Here is a 22,642-nt window from a genome sequence, read left to right as displayed (position 1 = left end):
AACAGTTTAACTCTTTCAGCACCATGGACAGTGACTATCTCCTGACGTCGCGTACCGATAATTTTTTTGCCGAGTTCGGCCGAACCCGGTGAAGTTCGGTTCGCTTGTCCGGCTTCGCTCATCGCAAAGACACTCCGTTTGGATGTTCGGAAACAGAAAAGCACGTGGTGCTTTTCTGTTTACATTCATCCTTTTGACAGCTGGTGCGCTGTTTCAGTTGGTTCGCACGGAAGTGCTTCCGTGCAACCTGCGTTGTTTTCACGCACCCATTGACTTCAATGGGTGCGTGATGCGTGAAATACGCAGAGTTATTGAACCTGTCGCGCTTTTTGCGCAGCAGACAAACGCTGCGCAAAAAGCACGGACTGTCTGTACTGCCCCATAGACTTGTATTGGTCCATGCGTGCCGCGTGAAAACCACGCGGCCCGCACGGACCGAATACACGCTCGTGTGAATCCCCCCTTAGAGCGAGAGATGTCCAGGTAGTCCCAAAAATCTAGCTTCCTACGGTTTTACCCTCAAGTCAAATGTAAATTATTAAGGTTTTAAATAAATAAATGCTTCTCTGCCCTGCTTGGTCCCTGTTGCGGACAGGGAAAATTTCTGTTACTGCAAACTGTCTCTGAACAAGAAAAGCATCTCAAGCAGAGACCCCTTTGCAAACCTATTATTCACAAGGCTGAAGGGGACACAGACATACATGAGGAAATATAGAAAACGTAAAACCATTTTTTTTTTGCCCTTTGGATTGTGATTTGAAGCTAATCTGGTATAATCTCCTCTCACCAACCACACATAAATACAAGTCATCTCTGTCTAAGGCCTCATGCACACGACCGTGTTTTTGCAGCCGCAATTCCCCCGAAAATCCACGGGAGAATTGCGGCCCCATTCTTTTCTATGGGGCCGTGCACACGACCGTAGTTTTTGCGGTCCGTGCACGGCCCGGGAGCCCGGACCGCAGAAAGAACGGGCATGTCTTATTACGGCCCGGTTCTGCGGTCCGGGCTCATTGAAAACAATGGCCGCGGCCATGTGCATGTCCCGCGATTTGCGGGCGGCCTGCGGCTGACAGTCCGCTGACAGTCCGCAGCCGGCCGACCCAAAAATCACGGCCGTGCACACGGCTACGGTCGTGTGCATGAGGCCTTAGTGTCATACTGTCAAAGTGTCTTGGCAGTTATACATGGCAGTTGCACAGGGTCAGTGACAGGTAAGCTGCATTACCAAATCAAACAAACTAGCACACGCTCTAAATATTAGATTTCTAACTATCTGTAAACAAACATGCTTGCTACTGCTCTCAGCATTATAGCTGCTCTTGGTTTACAATCCTATCGCCCATTTAAGCCTTGCCAAAAAACAGTCCACATCAGTCCCTCTCTCCTTGCCTCGCCCATGTACAGCTCCCATTCACTATTCACTTTCCTCAGTCAACTTAACCCATCTCATCCCACTGCCCAACATAAAAAACACTCACATAAATCACATAACCATCTGCTGTCTCTCTCCATTCTCCTGCTACTAGCTGCAGGGGACATCTCTCCCAACCCTGGGCCTCCCTTTTCTTCTGCCAAGCTTAACCACTTACCTGCCACACTTAGAAACCCTGCAAATCTTCTTGCCATTCCTTGTGTGTCTTCTCCTGTCTCTTTTAACTGGATGATTAGAAAACACTTGAAAACCCTTGTGCACTTATGTTAGCACCACTGTAAACAGTTTTGCTGATTAGAGGAGCTATAAAACTGACCTTCCTTTGAGCTAGTTGAGAACCTGGAGCATTACATTTGTGGGTTTGATTAAACTCTCAAAATGGCTAGAAAAAGAGAGCTTTCATGTGAAACTCGACAGTCTATTCTTGTTCTTAGAAATGAAGGCTATTCCATGCGAGAAATTGCCAAGAAACTGAAGATTTCCTACAACGGTGTGTACTACTCCCTTCAGAGGACAGCACACACAGGCTCTAACCAGAGTAGAAAGAGAAGTGGGAGGCCCCGCTGCACAACTGAGCAACAAGACAAGTACATTAGAGTCTCTAGTTTGAGAAATAGACGCCTCACAGGTCCTCAACTGGCAGCTTCATTAAATAGTACCCGCAAAACGCCAGTGTCAACGTCTACAGTGAAGAGGTGACTCCGGGATGCTGGCCTTCAGGGCAGACTGGCAAAGAAAAAGCCATATCTGAGACTGGCTAATAAAAGGAAAAGATTAATATGGGCAAAAGAACACAGACATTGGACAGATCAAGATTGGAAAAAAAGTGTTATGGACAGACGAATCGAAGTTTGAGGTGTTTGGATCACACAGAAGAACATTTGTGAGACGCAGAACAACTGAAAAGATGCTGGAAGAGTGCCTGACGCCATCTGTCAAGCATGGTGGAGGTAATGTGATGGTCTGGGGTTGCTTTGGTGCTGGTAAAGTGGGAGATTTGTACAATGTAAAAGGGATTTTGAATAAGGAAGGCTGTCACTCCATTTTGCAACGCCATGCCATACCCTGTGGACAGCGCTTGATTGGAGCCAATTTCATCCTACAACAGGACAATGACCCAAAGCACACCTCCAAATTATACAAGAACTATTTAGGGAAGAAGCAGGCAGCTGGTATTCTATCTGTAATGGAGTGGCCAGCGCAGTCACCAGATCTCAACCCCATAGAGCTGTTGTGGGAGCAGCTTGACCGTATGGTACGCAAGAAGTGCCCATCAATCCAATCCAACTTGTGGGAGGGCCTTCTGGAAGCATGGGGTGAAATTTCTCCCGATTACCTCAGCAAATTAACAGCTAGAATGCCAAAGGTCTGCAATGCTGTAATTGCTGCAAATGGAGCATTCTTTGACGAAAGCAAAGTTTGAAGGAGAAAATTATTATTTCAAATAAAAATCATTATTTCTAACCTTGTCAATGTCTTGACTATATTTTCTAGTCATTTTGCAACTCATTTGATAAATATAAGTGTGAGTTTTCATGGAAAACACAAAATTGTCTGAGTGACCCCAAACTTTTGAACGGTAGTGTATGTATGAGCTTGGTTCTAGTAATGTATATACGTATGAGCTTGGTTCTGGTGCTGTATTTATGTACTAAGTTTGGTTGTGGTACTGTATATATGTCAGCTTGGTTCTGGATCTGTAGTTTATATAGGATATATTTATAATAACAAAATTTCAGGGCAGATGGAATTGTTTTCAGTTCATTGTATATTTAATGGGAATTTGTCAGGTAGTTTTAACCCCTTGAACCTCCACCATGCAGTAATACATGACCTGACAATATTTCCAAACATCCCCTTATATGTTTTTTTCAGATGCAGCAAAATCTATCAAATCAACTTTTAAAACGGCACACACTAAAATGCTATCTACTCATTAAAGTATGATGGGGCGACGCCGCTATCCTGAAGAGTCACATAGTCCTGCCTCCAAACCCACCTTTCCATTCATGATTGACATCCCCCTGGCTGTTATAGATCACTACCAGTCTCCTCCAACTTACTCCGATGTGCCATTGCTTTGTACTCCTTGGGCACGCACCGTGCGGAGAGGTGTACTCTGCCCAGCTTCATCGCTGCACCACGCATGCCAGGGGAGTACAAGGCAACGGCGCATTCGAAAGAGTTGGAGGTGGCTGATGTAGAACAGGGATGTCAATCAAAATTTGGGGGCGCCATTTCAATTTTTGCCTCAGGCAGCAGAAAAGTTGGAATCGGCTCTGCTTAGGATGCAGATACTATTGAACGCTATGGCAGAGCAGGAAGGTATCTCCCTGCTCTGCCATTTGCTACGCTACAGACTCCCAGGCAGAGTGCTAATAGCGCTCTGCCCAGAACTCTGGCTTTTGGGAAGCCCCAGACATCACTATCTATATATGGACAGTGATGTCAGTAGGAGAGAAGGAGTCCCAGGCACAGCGCTAGAAGCGTCTTTGCTCCGGGATTCCATCTCTGGGGAAGCCCCTGACATCAATGTCCATATATGGACAGTGATGTCAGTAGCAAAGCAGTTTCCCAGGTGCAGTGCTAGTAGCGCTTTGCCCGGGAATTTGGCTCTGGGGTTGCCCCTAACATCACTACCCATATATGTACAGTGATGTCAGGGGCTTCCCCACAGCTGGGGTATCGGAGCAGAGCCATACTAGCTCTGTGCCTGGGAAACTGCTCTGCTCCTGGCATCACTGTCCATATATGGACAGTGATGTGAGGGGCTTCCCCAGAGATGGAGTACCGGAGCAGAGCCTTAACTAGCACTCTGCCCGGGACTTCAGCTCTCATCCGGACATCACTTTCCATATATGGACAGTGATGTCAGGAGCGGGAGTCCCAGGCAGAGTGCTAGTAGTGCTCTGCCCGGGACTATGGCTCTGGGGCTGCCCCTGACAACACTGTCCATATATGGACAGTGACATCAAGGGCTTCTCCTGAAGCGGAATCCCCAGCCAGAGCGTCGGCAATGCTCTGGCTGGGGATTCCACTCCTAGAGGGAGCCCCAAAGTCACTTCCTACAGGGAGGGGGGCTGTGTGGCACTACCAGGGAGGAGGGGGTTGCGTGGCACTACTAGGGAGGGGTGCTGTGTGGCACTACCAGAAAGGGGGGCTGTGTAGCACTACCAAGAAAGGGGGCTTTGTGGCACTACCAAGAAAGGGGGCTTTGTGGTACTACCAAGAAAGGGGGCTGTGTGGCATTACCTGGGAGGGGAGGCTGTGTGGCACTACCTGGGAGGAGAGATGTGTGGCACTATCTGGAAAGGGGGGCTGTGTGGCACTACCTAGAAGGTGGCTGTGTGGCACTATCTACAGAGGGCACAAAATTTATGGGGGTACAAACTGGGGGCCTAACTTCTTTATGGGGGCATAAACAGGGCCTAACGTCTATATGGGGGCACAAAGTGACGTTTTCTGCCATTTTATTGCCGCCATGAGTTCCCCCGAAAAGGGGCCTACTAAGTCTGTGTCACCCAAGGGCCCACTTAAATCTGGAGCCGGCCCTGTACTGTGGGTTCCAGGTTGGACATGCTGCGTGATTTTCACTCAGCATATACGCCCTGTGGGAACCCAGCCTTAATGTCGTCTTTGAAAAACAATTCACAAATAACTGGATAATTATAGTGTTCACATTTGATAATATACCTGGTGTAAATACCACTGCATGGGGAAATTGTGAACAAACACTGGCACCTCTGCACCTGTGGTCTATGAGTTTACCAAGTAAAATAGGAACCATGAGCAAATTTGATATATCTAGCCATTACCAACTTATTTACAACCTATTTAAACTAGTAAGTAAAGCTTTCTTTATCACACAATGCATCACAATTTAATATGGTCTGCCTTGCACAGGCGTTGCTATAGAGGGTGCAGAGGTAACAGTTGCACCTGGGTCCTGATGTCTGTGGGACCCAAAGCCCCAGCTGCCACATAAATATTATAAATAACATGTGGTAGATGTAGGGCCCTGTTAAAGATTTTGCATTGGGGCACAGGAGCTTCAAGATATGCCTCTGGGGCCGAATGTTTCTGCCTTATTATTTAACCCCTTCCCGCTTCGTTCGCGCTCAGCTCAGTAATATTACTGATCTGAGTTAACACGGCGCCATCTTTTCCCGAAGCGTGTTTGAGCTGTGATATCTGCTGTTTCCAACAGCAGGCTATCACAGCTCAGTGTGCAGGGACCGATCGCGGAGGTCCCCGCCGATTAACCCCTTAGAAGCCGCGTTCAATACCGATCGCGGCTTCTTAGGGGTTAAGCCACAATCGACGGCCCGCTACACGATAGCGGCCGGCGATGGCTACTATGGCAACCAGAGTACTAACAATGGACTCTGGCTACGCCATCGACGGAAGCCTAGTGGGTCCTGGCAAAGTCAGGACCCACTATGCTTGCTGTCAGCGAATAGCTGACAGCTCTAATACACTGCACTACGCATGTAGTGCAGTGTAATAGAATAGCGATCAGGGCCTCCTGCCCTCGAGTCCCCTAGTGGGACAAAGTAAAAAAGTGTAAAAAAGTAAAAAAAAAGTTGTGTAAAAATAATAAAATAAAAGTTTTAAAAGTGCTCACATCAGTGGCCAGGCACTGATGTGAGCGGTCGCACGGAACTTCGGCTCTGACCAGAGACCCCTATTATTTATCCTGCGGAGGAATTACTGTTGCCACCATTCCTTATAATTTGCAGAGGAAGGGTAAGAGACCCACGAGGAGCAAAATGGGTCCGTCAAAAGCGACAGGAGCTGCGGACAAGTTGAAGGAGTTTGCCCGGGGTGCGGTCCAAGATGGCGCCCGCGGCGAGTCCTCACAGCATGGAGCAGAGGGACCGGCAAAAGTTTCTGGAGGGCAGTCGGAGTTACGCCCTGCGGCTGGGGTAACAGCACAGCCTGGCCTGACATTGCAGCAAGTATCGGAGACGCTGCTGGCGGCGATATTAGAGACCAAGACCTCGGAAACAACAAAAATAGAGGAGGTTAAGGTGGATGTGGGTCTCCTGAGGCAGGATTTGCACAACTTGAGGGACCGAGTCGCACATGCTGAAAACAGGTTGTTGGACCTGGAGGACCGTACAGCTAATATACCCCACACACTTCGGGACCTCTCTGGCAAGGTGGATTTATGGCGCCAGAAAGCGGATGATTTGGAGCACAGGCTGAGGAGGAACAACCTTCGCATCATAGGCCTACCAGAACGAGCAGAAGGATCCCGCCCGGACGAGTTTACAGAGAAATGGCTGAGAGATATGTTTCCAGATACCGTGTTTTCGCAGGCTTTTGCAGTGGAAAGAGCGCACAGGGTTCCGGCAAGGCCGCCACCCCCTGGAGCGAACCCTCGACCATTCCTGGCGAGATTGTTAAATTGTAAGGACCGGGATATGGTCCTGCAGGCAGCCAGACGCAAGGGGGCTATTAAAGTGGATAACGTCACGGTGTCGATTTTCCCCGATTTCTCTCCGGAACTACAACGTCAACGCGCATCGTTTGTGATGATTAAACGAAAGATCGACTTACCTGCAAACGCTGATGCTGCTGCAGAATCAACTGTAGCCTCTGGTGCCGATGTGGCCGTCACGATGCAGGACCTGTGAGTGACGTCACAGATCTGCACTGTCAGAAGCTGGGCGTTCTGAAGAGAAGAGGATGTTACTTCTCTTCAGAGCGCCCAGCTAGTAAAAGTATTAAAAACGCCCCGATGTACGCACATAATACACGCCCACTTGGACTTTTACTTTTAAACACACCCACTTGGACTTTTGCAAGCCTCATTTGCATAACTACAAAAATGGTCATAACTTGGCCAAAAATGCTCGTTTTTTAAAAATAAAAACGCTACTGTAATCTACATTGCAGCGCCTATCTGCTGCAATAGCAGATAGGGGTTGCAAAATCTGGTGACAGAGCCTCTTTAAGTTCTTGTCCTGGAATGTGAGGGGCATGGGGACTCCAAGGAAACGGAATATGATTTTCTCTGTGCTTAAGAATGTGAACCCACATATAATTTGTCTTCAGGAGACGCATCTGACAGCAGACACAGTACAGTTTTTATATAACCTACAAAAGAAGATGCCTGAAAACCGGAAGTATATGAAATTGAGAAAATACTTTATTGAAAACAACATATAGACATACTAGAATAAAAAACGGATCCAAAAACCAACAGGTTAAAAGGACATGCAAGCCATGCAGCTCATAAGGTTAAGTAGTATATGAAAATGGATGCATGAAAAAATGCCTGGTAGTGGACACTAACGCTATAACACTTATCACAGAGACAAATGAACTCCTACCCAGCACAGTTAGTAACAACATGAAGTAAGGAAAAACATAACGAAATGATTATGAAAACAGGTATGTGTGAACAAGGCAGATAGAACACATTTCTAATAAATGAGCGAATAGTGATGGGAAAACGTACCCATAATGAGTCCAGGACTGAATGCACAGCAGTATGTCCACCCCAACGCGCGTTTCGGCGCTAATGCCTTCGTCTGGGGGTAGTGCTGGACAATGTACGTACCACTTTAAAAAGGGGAGACCAGCCAATGATGATAGAGTATCCAGAATGAGGGTCCCAAGAATAAAAAATGTGTACATACCTCGCTGTCTGAATACAGGTCGCTGCCTCGAGGTGAAGCAAGATGGCCGCGCCGCCGGAGACACCGCCGATGAGGGGCCGGACTCAGAGACGCGTCACCGCGTCAGCTGACACGGTCACGTGAGTCCGAGATCCGACACGTCACCAGCGATGGAACGGAGGCCCGTCACTCGTCCACCCAAAGGAGCGACACAGCGAGGAAGGGGTAACCCTGGGATACAAACACATAATAAATTGGCTGGTGTTAAGAAATATAGAGAAATGTTAGGTGTATTGGCCAAAATCATCTGTGCAACCATACCAAGTATATGTGTTTGATATATTAACATGAATTGAATAAATTAATAAATAAACAGATGCTAACAAAAAAGTGTATAAGAGTGCATAACATGAGAGTGGGTAATAACACTCCACAACAAGAAACACAATGTACAAATATGTGCCAAAAAAGCATGTGAGGAGTGGAATGAAGGGGGGGGGGGGGGACGGGGGGGGACGAGGGGAACAGGGGACAAAAGACCGTGTGGGTGACATGTGTATATATGTGCAAGTAACGAACAGCACCGACGACAGAAAAAGAAAACCATCGCATGGGGCCATATAACGGTGAAAAATGAAAAATAATAATAAAATTAATATGAATAAACGTATGCAGTGAATGATGGAGAGTGATGGAATGAATAAAAGAATGAAGAACATCAAAAAAAGTTATAATAAAAAAGTTATAATAAAAGTATGTGGGTGAGGTGTAGGTGCAAAATAAATATGTGTATGATCATAACAAGAATAAGTGCACATGAGGTATTGTGATATGTAAAATATATTCATATTTATTGTGTTGGAAAATGGCAAGAATAGTAGTACAGAGGTATAATTGTGATACATAAAAGATAATATTTATTAAATTTAAAAAAAAAAAAGTCAAAAATAGTTGCAATAGTATAATAGATGAACACAATGAAGAGGCCAGACGAATAATGATTCAAGATGGAGATCCCCAAGAAACGTGGACAAACAGGAAATCCAGATATGCTGAGAAAAATCTCAATTTAAAAGAATCTAATCTGTCGAATACAAAATAAAAAATGTTAAAATCACGTAAACACAAACTCAATGTATATACACATATCTATGATTAAACTAATAAAAGAAACCAACACCACTAAAAGTACTGGCAATCAGAGAAATGATGAGAACCCCATGGTCTCGTTGAGACCCTTGGGGTGCATGGTTTGGAGCCTCCAAATCCATTTGCACTCCCTCTGTAGTAGACGCTTTTTAATGTCACCCCCACGCATGTCCAGATTAATGTGGTCAATGCCCCTCACCTTCAACATACTAGATCTACAAGCATGGTGTAGGCGGAAATGTCTAGGGATTGTTTTAAGTTGTTCAACATCGTCTGTGTTATTCGCGTTTTCGATGTCCCTAACGTGCTCTCTGACTCGCAACCGTAATTCGCGGGTGGTCATGCCAATATATATCAGCGGGCACGGGCAAGTTGCATAGTAGATGACCCCTTTAGTGTTGCAAGAAAGCGACAGGAGCTGCGGACAAGTTGAAGGAGTTTGCCCGGGGTGCGGTCCAAGATGGCGCCCGCGGCGAGTCCTCACAGCATGGAGCAGAGGGACCGGCAAAAGTTTCTGGAGGGCAGTCGGAGTTACGCCCTGCGGCTGAGGTAACAGCACAGCCTGGCCTGACATTGCAGCAAGTATCGGAGACGCTGCTGGCGGCGATATTAGAGACCAAGACCTCGGAAACAACAAAAATAGAGGAGGTTAAGGTGGATGTGGGTCTCCTGAGGCAGGATTTGCACAACTTGAGGGACCGAGTCGCACATGCTGAAAACAGGTTGTTGGACCTGGAGGACCGTACAGCTAATATACCCCACACACTTCGGGACCTCTCTGGCAAGGTGGATTTATGGCGCCAGAAAGCGGATGATTTGGAGCACAGGCTGAGGAGGAACAACCTTCGCATCATAGGCCTACCAGAACGAGCAGAAGGATCCCGCCCGGACGAGTTTACAGAGAAATGGCTGAGAGATATGTTTCCAGATACCGTGTTTTCGCAGGCTTTTGCAGTGGAAAGAGCGCACAGGGTTCCGGCAAGGCCGCCACCCCCTGGAGCGAACCCTCGACCATTCCTGGCGAGATTGTTAAATTGTAAGGACCGGGATATGGTCCTGCAGGCAGCCAGACGCAAGGGGGCTATTAAAGTGGATAACGTCACGGTGTCGATTTTCCCCGATTTCTCTCCGGAACTACAACGTCAACGCGCATCGTTTGTGATGATTAAACGAAAGATCGACTTACCTGCAAACGCTGATGCTGCTGCAGAATCAACTGTAGCCTCTGGTGCCGATGTGGCCGTCACGATGCAGGACCTGTGAGTGACGTCACAGATCTGCACTGTCAGAAGCTGGGCGTTCTGAAGAGAAGAGGATGTTACTTCTCTTCAGAGCGCCCAGCTAGTAAAAGTATTAAAAACGCCCCGATGTACGCACATAATACACGCCCACTTGGACTTTTACTTTTAAACACACCCACTTGGACTTTTGCAAGCCTCATTTGCATAACTACAAAAATGGTCATAACTTGGCCAAAAATGCTCGTTTTTTAAAAATAAAAACGCTACTGTAATCTACATTGCAGCGCCTATCTGCTGCAATAGCAGATAGGGGTTGCAAAATCTGGTGACAGAGCCTCTTTAAGTTCTTGTCCTGGAATGTGAGGGGCATGGGGACTCCAAGGAAACGGAATATGATTTTCTCTGTGCTTAAGAATGTGAACCCACATATAATTTGTCTTCAGGAGACGCATCTGACAGCAGACACAGTACAGTTTTTATGTAAGCCCTGGATTCAGTGGAGTAGACACTCTGTTAGAACTTCTGCCTCTAGAGGGGTATCTCTATTAATACATAGAACTCTTAGGTGGGAAGTGATGCATACCAGAATTGATCCTGAGGGGAGATACGTATTTGTGCATGCCAACATTAATTCCACACCTTATGTCGTAATGGGGATATAAAACCCACCGCCAGGGTCTCTGGCACTACTTAGGGAGGCGGTTTCCTTTGCTTCCGCATATCAAGAAGCCAGAGTGATCCTCCTAGGAGACCTGAACCTTATAATGGATCAGTCTATTGATCGGTTCCTGTTGAGGGGAGAGGGTGACGCAAGACAAGGGGTCTCCCCATTAGCCTCATTAATGGAGGAGATAGGTTGGGTAGATCTATGGAGAGTTAGTCATATGGGACTTCGTGAATTCACATGTCACACACCACAATTTGATGCATTGTCTCGTATAGATTATATTTTTGGCACGTCCTCTGTATATAACTCTATGGAAAGCATTGAACATCTCCCCAGAGCAATTTCTGATCACAGTCCGATTCTCCTGCAAATGTCACTACCGGAGGTGGGTAGGAGGGGGGCCTTTAAAATTCACCCGTTTTGGCTCCAATTAATCAAACCAAACGATAGGATCCCAGATCAGCTAGATGTCTTTCTTGAAGCACATAGGCAGGAGCAGAATGGGTTACTACGATGGGATACGCTGAAAGCGTATTTGAGAGGCTGCCTGAAATCATCAATATCATTTGTGAAGCGCTCCTCGGCCCAAAGGGAAAAGGATTTGGCGGGAAAGTGTGGAGAATTGGAGGCCGCGTTTGTGGGTGATCCCTCCCCACAAAACAGGGAGGCTTGGCTCTCGGTGGGGAGAGATTATCTTTTAGTACTGCAGGAGAAGGCGGACCGTAGAATCTTCTTCACTGGCCAATCCTTTTTTGAATTGGGTAACCAATCCGGCAAACTCTTGGCTCATGTGGTGAGACAGAATACCTTGTCTCCTCCAGTGTTGAACATTCGAAATGCTCAGAATGTTTTGGTCCATACCTCCCAGGAGATAGTGGCTCAATTTGCAAACTTCTATAGGGACTTATATACGTCTAGGGCTGGGCACTCAATGGAAGAGTTGGGGAAATATTTGGATGACATGCAGTTTCCACAGTTGTCGGAGGAGGGTTGTGAGTTACTCGAGTCCCCCTTCACAGTGGAGGAGATTTCTGACTGTATATTGGATATGACTAAGGGTAAGGCCTCGGGCCCGGATGGGATTCCTCTGGAAGTATATATTCAATACATTGAGGTTATGTCAGCCCAACTTCTTTCTCTATTTGAGGCGTGCTTATTGGCGGGTAACCTGGCGGATTCTATGAAAGAAGCTACCATAGTAGTTATTCTAAAACCAGGCAAGAACCCAGAGGATTGTGGTTCTTACCGCCCCATATCACTGCTTAACATAGACTATAAGATACTGACTAAATTAATGGCCAATAGACTAGCGCGGGTCATCAATGATGTCATACACTTTGATCCGACCGGTTTTATACCAGGGAAATCCACTTCGGATAGTATTCGTAGAGCTCAGGTGGTTACTCAGATGGGGTGGTGGGAGCAGCAGGATTGGGTGCTGGCATCCTTGGATGCAGCCAAGGCATTTGACTCTGTAGAGTGGACATACCTATGTGAGGTGCTCAGGAAATTTTGGTTCGGGACTACCTTTATCAAAGGGATTATGATCATATATAAAGAGCCTCGAGCCTCGGTAGTGGTTAATGGGATTTTGTCCCCCTCCTTTTTGCTTCATAGGGGTACGAGACAGGGGTGCCCATTGTGCCCCCTATTGTTCGCACTTGCCATAGAGCCCCTGGCTATAGGGATTCGAAGAGATATGGCCTTTCAGGGCATTCGGATCGGACCGCGAGAAGACCGCATAGGACTTTACGCTGACGATATGCTGCTGTTCCTGGCCAACCCGAATGCCTCATTACCTAGGTCTATGAGATTGATGGAGGTGTTTAGCAGTTTTTCGGGCCTGCATGTTAACTGGAGTAAGTCCTATCTCATGCCTCTCCATTCTAACAATTGTGGGTGGGGTTCACATTTTCAGGGTCTACAAGTGGTGCATAGTTTTAAATACCTGGGAGTTTGGATATCTAGGGATAGTTCACACTCATACGATATAAATGTGTACCCCCTACTTTCATATTTGAAAGATAAATCTGCAGTCTGGAAATCACTCCCCTTATCAGTGGCGGGTAGAATTAACCTAATTAAAATGGTAGTGCTACCTAAATTGCTATATGTCTTGGAACACGCGGACACAATGGTTCCTAAAAAGTTCTTTAATTTGGTCAACTCTATATTTACTTCATTTATCTGGGGAAAGAATAGACATAAGCTCAAAATAGACACTCTGCAGAGGCCCAAACAGAGGGCGGGAGCGGCCCTACCGGATGTGTTTTTGTACTATTTGGCAGGTCAACTTAGATATATTAGGCTGTGGATGTTGGATGATCCATTGCCCAATGCCGAACATCATCTAGCACATTTTCTTAGAGTACCTAACTTATGGCCCGTTTTAGAACCACATGATTTCAGCCCTAAGCATACATTACCATTGATTAAACTGGCGAAGCAGGTGTGGGCTCATGCAAAATCACTGATGAAATGTAAAGATACGGTAGCGGAGTTGCCGTTGTGGTCCAACCATGGATTACCTCACTTTTTGGGATTTCAGGATCATGCATTCTGGGAGGGTTTAGAGGTGACACAAATGAAACATTTGAGTACTGGAGATGGACACGCGTTATCAGCAAGGGAGATACAAGATACATTCCAGGTGCCAGAGAGGGATACATTTAGATGTGTACAGCTGCACCACGCTCTCAGGGCCCAATTCAGACATGCTCAGACTTTGATATCTTCCCTACCCCTTATAGGGGTGCTTCGAATACAAGGCCCGCGGGGCCTGATATCAGTAGTCTGCACGTTCCTGCTGTCTCAAAGGATAGCACATGCGGGATGTGCGGTGGAACTCAGATGGAAGGGGCTGATTCCGAACCTGACTGAGGAGGATTGGCTTGATGCAATGTCTTCACATCTTGCGGTTTCACCAGCGGCTAATATAAAATGACGCAGCTATATATTATCCATAGATGTTATATAACTCCTACCAGGCTATTGCATATGGGCAGATCTTCCTCGGCTAGTTGTAAAAGATGCCAGCATGGTCGGGCAGACTTTGACCATATGGTGTGGCACTGCCCGGTAATAGCTAAATTCTGGAGAGGGGTCACGGACTTTCTCTCATCAGTAACAGGTAAACGAGTCCCCTGTGAGCCTGGGCTATGTTTGTTGGGTCTGTTCCCACCGAACTCCTGGACACACTATGAAGGTATATTTCTACGGGAGACCCTGTTCATGGCCAGGAAGGCTATTGCACTTCGTTGGATGGGAGATCTTCACCCAACGGTTCCACAATGGAAATCACTGCTCAACTCAGTAATACCTTACGCTAATCTAGTATACAAACATCGGGGATGTCCGTATACATTTCTGGAAGTGTGGGGTAGTTGGTGCTCATCGCCTCTTGCATCGTTTAATGTAGGTGACCTCAGGTCCTCCCTAAACAGTCTTGGGGTTTAATTGAGTAAGCAGGGACGGGGTAGCGGGCCCTAACTGGGGGGGGAGGTTCGATAAGGGGTTGGACGAGATCAGTCCTGGATTGTACAAACTATTTATAACAGAGTTGTATATATTTGCAGTGCTTTTGTTCCTATAAATGTAATGGTTATACTCAGTAACATACCGGAAAAGGATGCACCACATCTTATTCTCACTGTGTAACGGAGATCGATGTTGTTGTTTGTATGGTTATGTTACATTGAAATAATGGGTTTTTGTTGCATGTCACCCAAAATGTTATGTTTATCATACCTTGTGCACTGTGTATTTTCAATAAAATGAGTTTAAAAAAAAAAAGTGCTAAAACTAAAAATCCCCCTTTTCCCTCATCAGTCCTTTATTATTAATAAAAATATATAAATAAACAAATAAACTATACATAATTGGTATCGCCGCGTCCGTAACGGCCGGAACTACAAAATTATGTCGTTATTTATCCCGCGCGGTGAACGCCATAAAAGAAAATAATAATAAACCATACCAGAATCACAATTGTTTGGTCACTTCATCTCCCAAAAAATGGAATAAAAAGAGATAAAAAAAGTCGCATGTACCTAAAAATGGTGCTGATCGAAACTACAGTTCGTTACGCAAAAAACAAGTCATCACACGGTTTTCCTGATAGAAAAATAAAACAGTTATGGCTCCTAGAATATGGCAACACAAAAATAAAAATTATTTTTTACAAAATGTATATTATTGTGCAAATGCCATAAGACATAAAAAAAACTATAAACATAAGGTATCGCCGTAATCGTATCGCCCCGCAGAATAAAGTGAATATGTCATTTATAACGCACGGTGAACGCTGTTAAAAAAATAGAATAAAAAGCAATAGTAGAATTGCTGTTTTTTAGTCACTACGCCACTTAAAAATAGAATAAAAACTGATGAAAAAGTCGCATGCACCCCATGAAAACTACAATTAATTCCTCAAGGGGTCTAGTTTTCAAAATAGGGTCACTTTTGGGGGGTTTCCACTGTTTTGGCACCACAACACCTCTTCAAACCGGACATGGTGCCTAATAAATTAAATTAATTAAATTTCACTTCTACTTTGCTCTAAATTCCTGTGAAACACCTAAAGGGTTAATAAACTTTCTAAATGCTGTTGTGAATACTTTGAGGGGTCTAGTTTCTAAAATGGGGTGTTTGATAGGGGTGTCTAATATATAGGTCCCTCAAAGCAACTTCAGAACTGAACTGGAACCCCCCAAAAAAAAGAGGCAATTCTTCGCTTCTTACATTATGCTGATAATGAGCCGTGCCCACCCTGAGATGACCCCAGTTTTGACCGTTTGTATAAACGGAGACCCCTATTAGACCGTTTCAGTGCCCGGTTTTCCCAAGCATACACCACCGAGACGTGTATTTCTATTGATGAGTCCTTGGTACATTTTAAAGGGAGGCTTCAATTCCGCCAGTACCTGCCGAGTAAGAGGGCAAGGTATGGCGTGAAGATGTATAAACTGTGCGAGAGTGCATCAGGGTATACCTACAAATTTAGGATATATGAAGGGAAGGACAGCAGTATTCAGCCCCCAGAATGCCCCCCTTACTGGGAATTAATGCAAAAATTGTGTGGGATTTGGTGCACCCACTGCTGGACCAGGGTTACCACCTCTACCTGGATAATCTTTATACCAGCGTCCCACTCTTCAGGTGCCTCGCTTCCAGAAGTAGTGTGGCATGCGAAACTGCTAGACGAAATCTGAGAGGCCTCCCTAAGGGGTGAGCGCAGGGCACATTCTAGCAGCAACATATTGTGTGTCACGTAGAAGACGAGAGAGATGTCACACCAGTACCCATGTACCTGTACAGAGACCCCCAAACCAGACTGCATCCTGGACTACAATAGGTACAATGGAGGGGTGGACTTGTCAGATCAAGTCCCGAAGCCCTACAGCGCCATGCGGTGTGGTATAAGAAGCTGGCCGGGCACCTCATACAGATGGCATTGTACAATGTGTACGTGCTACGTCGATGTGCAGGCCAGACGGGAACTTTCCTGGAATTTCAAGAGGTGGTTATCAAGAACCTGATCCTTAGGGACCAAGAAGGGGGGGCACCCAGTACTTCTGGAAGCCAGGTCACACGCATCGTACCAGGGCAACACTTTCCAGGAGAAGTTCCCCAAACTGACAAGAAGGGAAAAAGTCAAAAGAGGTGCAAAGTCTGCTAAAAGAGGGGGATAAGGGAGGACACAATATATCAATGTGACACGTGTCCCGAAAAACCAGGGCTCTGTATGAAAGTGTTTTAAAATTTATCATCCATCCCTTTATTTTTAATTTACCCCTGTTTTATTTACCCTGATGCACTCCGCACAGCTTATCCCCCCTCGTCTTTCCTCCCTGGGCCCTGCTGTGTGCCCAGGCAGCTGATAACAGCCACATGTAGGGTATTGCCATACCCAGGAGAACCTACATTACAGTTTATGGGGTGTATATACCTGGTGACACATGCTGGGCACAATATATCAGACATTGAATTGACATATATGTATAGAAAATGGCAAATCTCACTCGTCACCATCTGCTGCACATCATCTTTTACACAGTACCTGTGGGGTCAAAATGCTCACTACACCACTAGATGAATGCCTTAAGAGGTGTAGTTTTTAATACGGGGTCACTTCTTGGGGGTTTCAACTGTACTAGTACCTCAGGGGCTTCTGCATACATGACTTAGCACCAGAAAATCCCCAGTAGGCCAAATGGTGGTCTTTTCCTTCAGAACTCTCCCATGTGCCCAGACGGCAGTTTATCACCACAAATGGGGTATTGCCGCACTCAGGACAAATTGGGAAACAAAATGGGGTATTTTATTCCTTGTGAAAATAAGAAATTTTGTGCCAAAGCTACATCTTATTGGAAATATTTTTTTTTTTTTTAAATTCACAGCCCAATTCAGATACATTGTGAAAAAACTGTTGGGTCTAAATGGTCACAACACCCATAAATGAATTCCTTGAGGGGTGTAGTTTCCAAAATGGGGTCACTTCTGGTGGGTTTCCATTGCTTTGATACCTCTGGGGCTCTGCAAATGCAACATGGCACCCGAAAACCAATCCAGCAAAATCTGGACTCCTAAGAACACATAGCGCTCCTTTCCTTCTGAGCCCTCCCATGGGCCCAAACAGCAGTTTATAACCACAAATGGGGTATTGCCGCACTCAGAACAAATTGGGCAACAAAATGGGGAATTTTGTTCGCTGTGAAAATAAGAAATTTTTATCAAAAATGACATCTTATTTGAAAAAATGAATTTTTTTTAATTTCACAGCCCAATTCAAATACGCGCTGCAAAAAAACTATGGGGTCAAAATGGTAACAATAACCATAAATGAATTCCTTGAGGGATTTAGTTTCCAAAATGGGGTAACTTTTTGAGGATTCCTACTGTTTTGGCACCTCAACACTTCATCAAACCTGGCATGCTGCCTAAAATATAGTCTAATAAAAAAGAAGCCCCAAAATGCACTAGGTGCTTCTTTGCTTCTGGGGCTTGTGTTTTAGTCCACGAGCGCACTAGAGTCACATGTGGGACATTTCTAAAAACTGCAGAATCTGGACAATACATATTTAGTAGTATTTCTCTGGTAAAATCTTCTGTGTTACAGAAAAAAATTTGAATAAAATTGAAATTCAGCAAGAAAAATGAAATTTGCAAATTTCACCTCCACTTTGCTTTAATTCCTATGAAATGCCTAAAGGGTTTAAAAAAACTTTCTAAATGCTGTTTTGAATACTTTGAGGGGTCTAGTTTTTAAAACGGAGTGTTTTATGGGGGTTTCTAACACATAGGCCCCTCAAAGCCCCTTCAGAACTGAACAGGTACCTTAAAAAAACGTCTTTTGAAATTTTCTTAAAAATATGAGAAATTGCTGGTTATGTTCTAAGCTTTGTAACGTCCAAGAAAAATAAAATAATGGTCAAAAAACAATGCCGATCTAAAGTAGACTTATGGGAAATGTGAACTAGTAACTATTTTGGGTGGTATAACCATCTGTTTTACAAGCAGATGCATTTCAATTCAGAAAAATGCTATTTTTTCAAAATTGTCCCTAAATTTTGCAATGTTTCACAAATAAACACTAAATATATCGACCAAATTTTTCCACTAACATAAAGCACAATGTCTCACGAGAAAACAATATCAGAATCGCTTGGATAGGTTTAAGCGTTATTACCACATAAAGTGAAATATGTCAGATTTAAAAAATGGGCTCTGAGCCTTAAAGGAACAGTGTCACCAACATTTTTTTTTTATATCAGTTTTATGTTAGGGTTTTATTAAAAACGTTTATATTTATTTGTGTGTTTGTGTGTTACTTTTTTCTATTTTTACACTTTTTCTTCCCTATGGGGGCTGCCATTTTTTTTTCCATTTCTATATGTGTCGATTAACGACACATACAGACATGGAATACGGCAGCTCCAGTCCCATAGGGACTGCGAACGGGGCCCGTTCCATCCACTATGGTGTACGCCGTGTGTGTGGGAACGGTGCATGCGCCGCTCCCACACAGTCCGATTTGAAATGCGCGCAGTCCGGCGCCATTTTCCTGTGGACCGGAAGTCGCGGCCGGGCAGTAAGATTACTACTTCCGGTCGCGGCTTCCGGACTTGTGCACATGGAACAGCGGCAGCAGACGGAGAGGACGGACCGGAGGGAGCGGCGGCGACTGGAGCAGGTAAGTGATGTCTATGTATGTTCGTGTTTCAGTGTGTTTTACTAGTGTATGTAAACCTTCTACACTGTGTGTTAGCTCAAAAAATGGCGACACACAGTGTAGGAGGTTAGACCGTTCAAACCCCTAGTTTCTCCCGGCACTAGCCAGGATAAAGGAGGGGGGGATTCTGAGAGCTCACTAGAGCGAGGGATTTTTTCCCAATTTTGCAACATAAAGCAATGTGGTTGCTTTACCACATGCAATGTTGCAATTTTGGGAATTGCTCCATCTAGTGACCAGTGCTGGGAAATATTATAAATTGAATCCAATTTATAATATTTCCTGACTCGTGAAAAAAATAAAAAAAATTAGAACAATGTTTAATCACCTACACACTAATTGTTTAACTAAAAAATCAAAACATGTTTTGCTGGCAACACATTCCCTTTAAGGCCCAAACTAGGTTGCGTCCTTAAAGAGGCTCTGTCACCAGATTCTCAAATCCCTATCTCCTATTGCATGTGATCGGCGCTGCAATGTAGATAACAGTAATCACTCATCTCCATTGATTTACACTGCAGCGATGTGCAGCCGAATACACAGAGATTAAAGAGGCTCTGTCACCAGATTTTGCAACCCCTATCTGCTATTGCAGCAGATAGGTGCTGCAATGTAGATTACAGTAACGTTTTTATTTTTAAAAACGAGCATTTTTGGCCAAGTTATGACCATTTTTGTATTTATGCAAATGAGGCTTGCAAAAGTCCAAGTGGGCGTGTTTAAAGTAAAAGTCCAACTGGGCGTGTATTATGTGCGTACATCGGGGCGTTTTTACTACTTTTACTAGCTGGGCGCTCTGACGAGAAGTATCATCCACTTCTCTTCAGAACGCCCAGCTTCTGGTAGTGCAGACACAGCCGTGTTCTCGAGAGATCACGCTGTGTCGTCACTCACAGGTCCTGCATCGTGTCGGACGAGCGAGGACACATCGGCACCAGAGGCTACAGTTGATTCTGCAGCAGCATCGGCGTTTGCAGGTAAGTCGATGTAGCTACTTACCTGCAAACGCTGATGCTGCTGCAGAATCAACTGTAGCCTCTGGTGCCGATGTGGCCGACACGATGCAGGACCTGTGAGTGACGACACAGCGTGATCTCTCGAGAACACGCTGTGTGTCTGCACTGCCAGAAGCTGGGCGTTCTGAAGGGAAGTGGATGATACTTCTCGTCTGAACGCCCAGCTAGTAAAAGTAGTAAAAACGCCCCGATGTACGCACATAATACACGCCCACTTGGACTTTTGCAAGCCTCATTTGCATAAGTACAAAAATGGTCATAACTTTGCCAAAAATGCTTGTTTTTTAAAAATAAAAACATTACTGTAATCTAAATTGCAGCGCCGATCTGCTGCAATAGCAGATAGGGGTTGCAAAATCTGGTGACAGAGCCTCTTTAACGTTAATCGAGTGTCCTGATAATGAAGACACATGAAATCCAGCCTGGACGTCATGTGTATTCAGAATCCTGACACTTCTGAATCTTTTCTGTGAGATCCCCGCAAACCACTCGTAATCTCGCGAGATTACGGAGGTAAACGAGATTTCGTTTCCCTTGCTGGAAATCTCAAAGAAAAGATTCAGAAGTGTCAGGATTCTGAATACACATGACGTCCAGGCTGGATTTCATGTGTATTCATTATCAGGACACTCGATTAACGTTAATCTCTGTGTATGTGGCTGCACATCGCTGCAGTGTAAATCAATGGAGATAAGTGTATGACACTGACTGGTCATTGATTGGTCAGCGTCATACACGTAAACACGCCCAGTTAAAAACACAATACACGCCCAGTTGGACATAACAAAAAAAAAACGCCCAATTGTCCATTTCAAAGCTCATTTGCATATATATAAAATAGCTCATAACTTGGCCAAAAATTAACGTTTTTAAAAAAACAAAACATTACTGTTATCTACATTGCAGCTCCGATCACATGCAATAGGAGATAGGGATTTGAGAATCTGGTGACAGAGCCTCTTTAAGGGATTAAGCAATCAGGGTCTCAGATCCCCACCAGCAAAACTTCTGTTTCAATGACATATCAAAAGTTATCTGAAAGTACAGTTACTCTTTAAAGCTTCCCAATAAACACTGTTAAGGCCCTATTACACCGGGCGATAATCGGATGATGCAGCGAGTGCCGATCAAGACATCGTTGATCGGCGCTCGTCTGCTCCTGTTACACGGAGCTACGGATGGGGACGAGTGGTCGTCACTTCGGTCGCTTGTCCCCATACATTATTATCATGTAGGCAGGGTGTTTCCCTGTATACACAGGGAGATGTGCTGCCGACAATGATAATATTTTACTTTTTTATAACGATACGATCAGCGGGTGATTGAGAGTTTGCTCATTTATCTGCTGATTGCTGCCCTGTTTACACAGGGCAATTATCGTCAATGAGCATTATATGAACGCGCGTCTGCCCTATAATCGCCTAGTGTAAAAGCTTCTTAAAGAGGCTCTGTCACCAGATTTTGCAACCCCTATCTGCTATTGCAGCAGATAGGCGCTGCAATGTAGATTACAGTAACGTTTTTATTTTTAAAAAACGAGCATTTTTGGCCAAGTTATGACCATTTTTGTAATTATGCAAATGAGGCTTGCAAAAGTCCAAGTGGGTGTGTTTAAAAGTAAAAGTCCAAGTGGGTGTATATGTGGTGGCCCGTGGGTGGCGGGGAATGCAGGAACCCAAAATGGTGGATACTGGGCTCTCTGTCTTGTGTCACGGTGGTATTTTGCCTTGCAGGCCTTCCCACCTCCCAGGGACACACACACACAGTGATGAGGGGGTTGCACAAGATGATGATGATGACTGTTGTTTCCCCCGGGGCACTCCCTTGGTGGCTGACTCCTGTCTGGTGTTATTTGGGGTGCCCTTGGTGTAGAGTGCAAATAGAAGACAGGAGACGGTGGTGGCAGTTAATCAGGAGAGCTTGCATGCACACTTTTACTTTTCAAGATGGAGATAGTACAATACAAATATGTCATCCAAATTCAGCTCAATCAGTGTAGCCCAATGCTAAATGCAGGAGTGCTATTATCTCTCTACTCACAGTCTCTCTTTCTGGACTCTTCTGGCTCCTTGAGCTGTTATTCCAATAAATCTCTTTAGGCCTGTCTTTCTCTGTAATCCGCAAATGGCTGAACTCAGGAGCACCTTCACTGTGCTTCCTGCTGCATCCACCCCTAGCTCACCACTGCCCTCACTCACTCTAACCACTCCCTAATTAACTCCTCCCAGCTTCTGTTACATTATAGAAAAACACTCCGCATAGGCTGAAACACAATGTC

General features: G+C 45.1%; 1 protein-coding gene across 3 annotated transcripts in view; it reads right to left on the bottom strand.

Annotated features, from left to right (window-relative positions):
* The window catches only part of CRACD (capping protein inhibiting regulator of actin dynamics), a 186,649-nt gene that overhangs the window by 52,460 nt on the left and 111,547 nt on the right, over positions 1 to 22,642 (bottom strand). The window contains exon 1 of one of the 3 annotated variants that reach the window (XM_075859949.1): positions 22,405 to 22,536. The exons of the other annotated variants lie outside the window; for them this stretch is intronic. The gene's annotated coding sequence lies outside the window, so the exon portion shown is untranslated. Of the gene's footprint in view, positions 1 to 22,404; positions 22,537 to 22,642 lie in introns of those variants that run through there. 3 annotated transcript variants of the gene reach the window in all.

The sequence above is a fragment of the Rhinoderma darwinii genome, chromosome 1, assembly GCF_050947455.1.
Source record: "Rhinoderma darwinii isolate aRhiDar2 chromosome 1, aRhiDar2.hap1, whole genome shotgun sequence".
NCBI lineage: Eukaryota > Metazoa > Chordata > Amphibia > Anura > Rhinodermatidae > Rhinoderma > Rhinoderma darwinii.
This window is presented reverse-complemented; position numbering and strand designations above follow the sequence as displayed.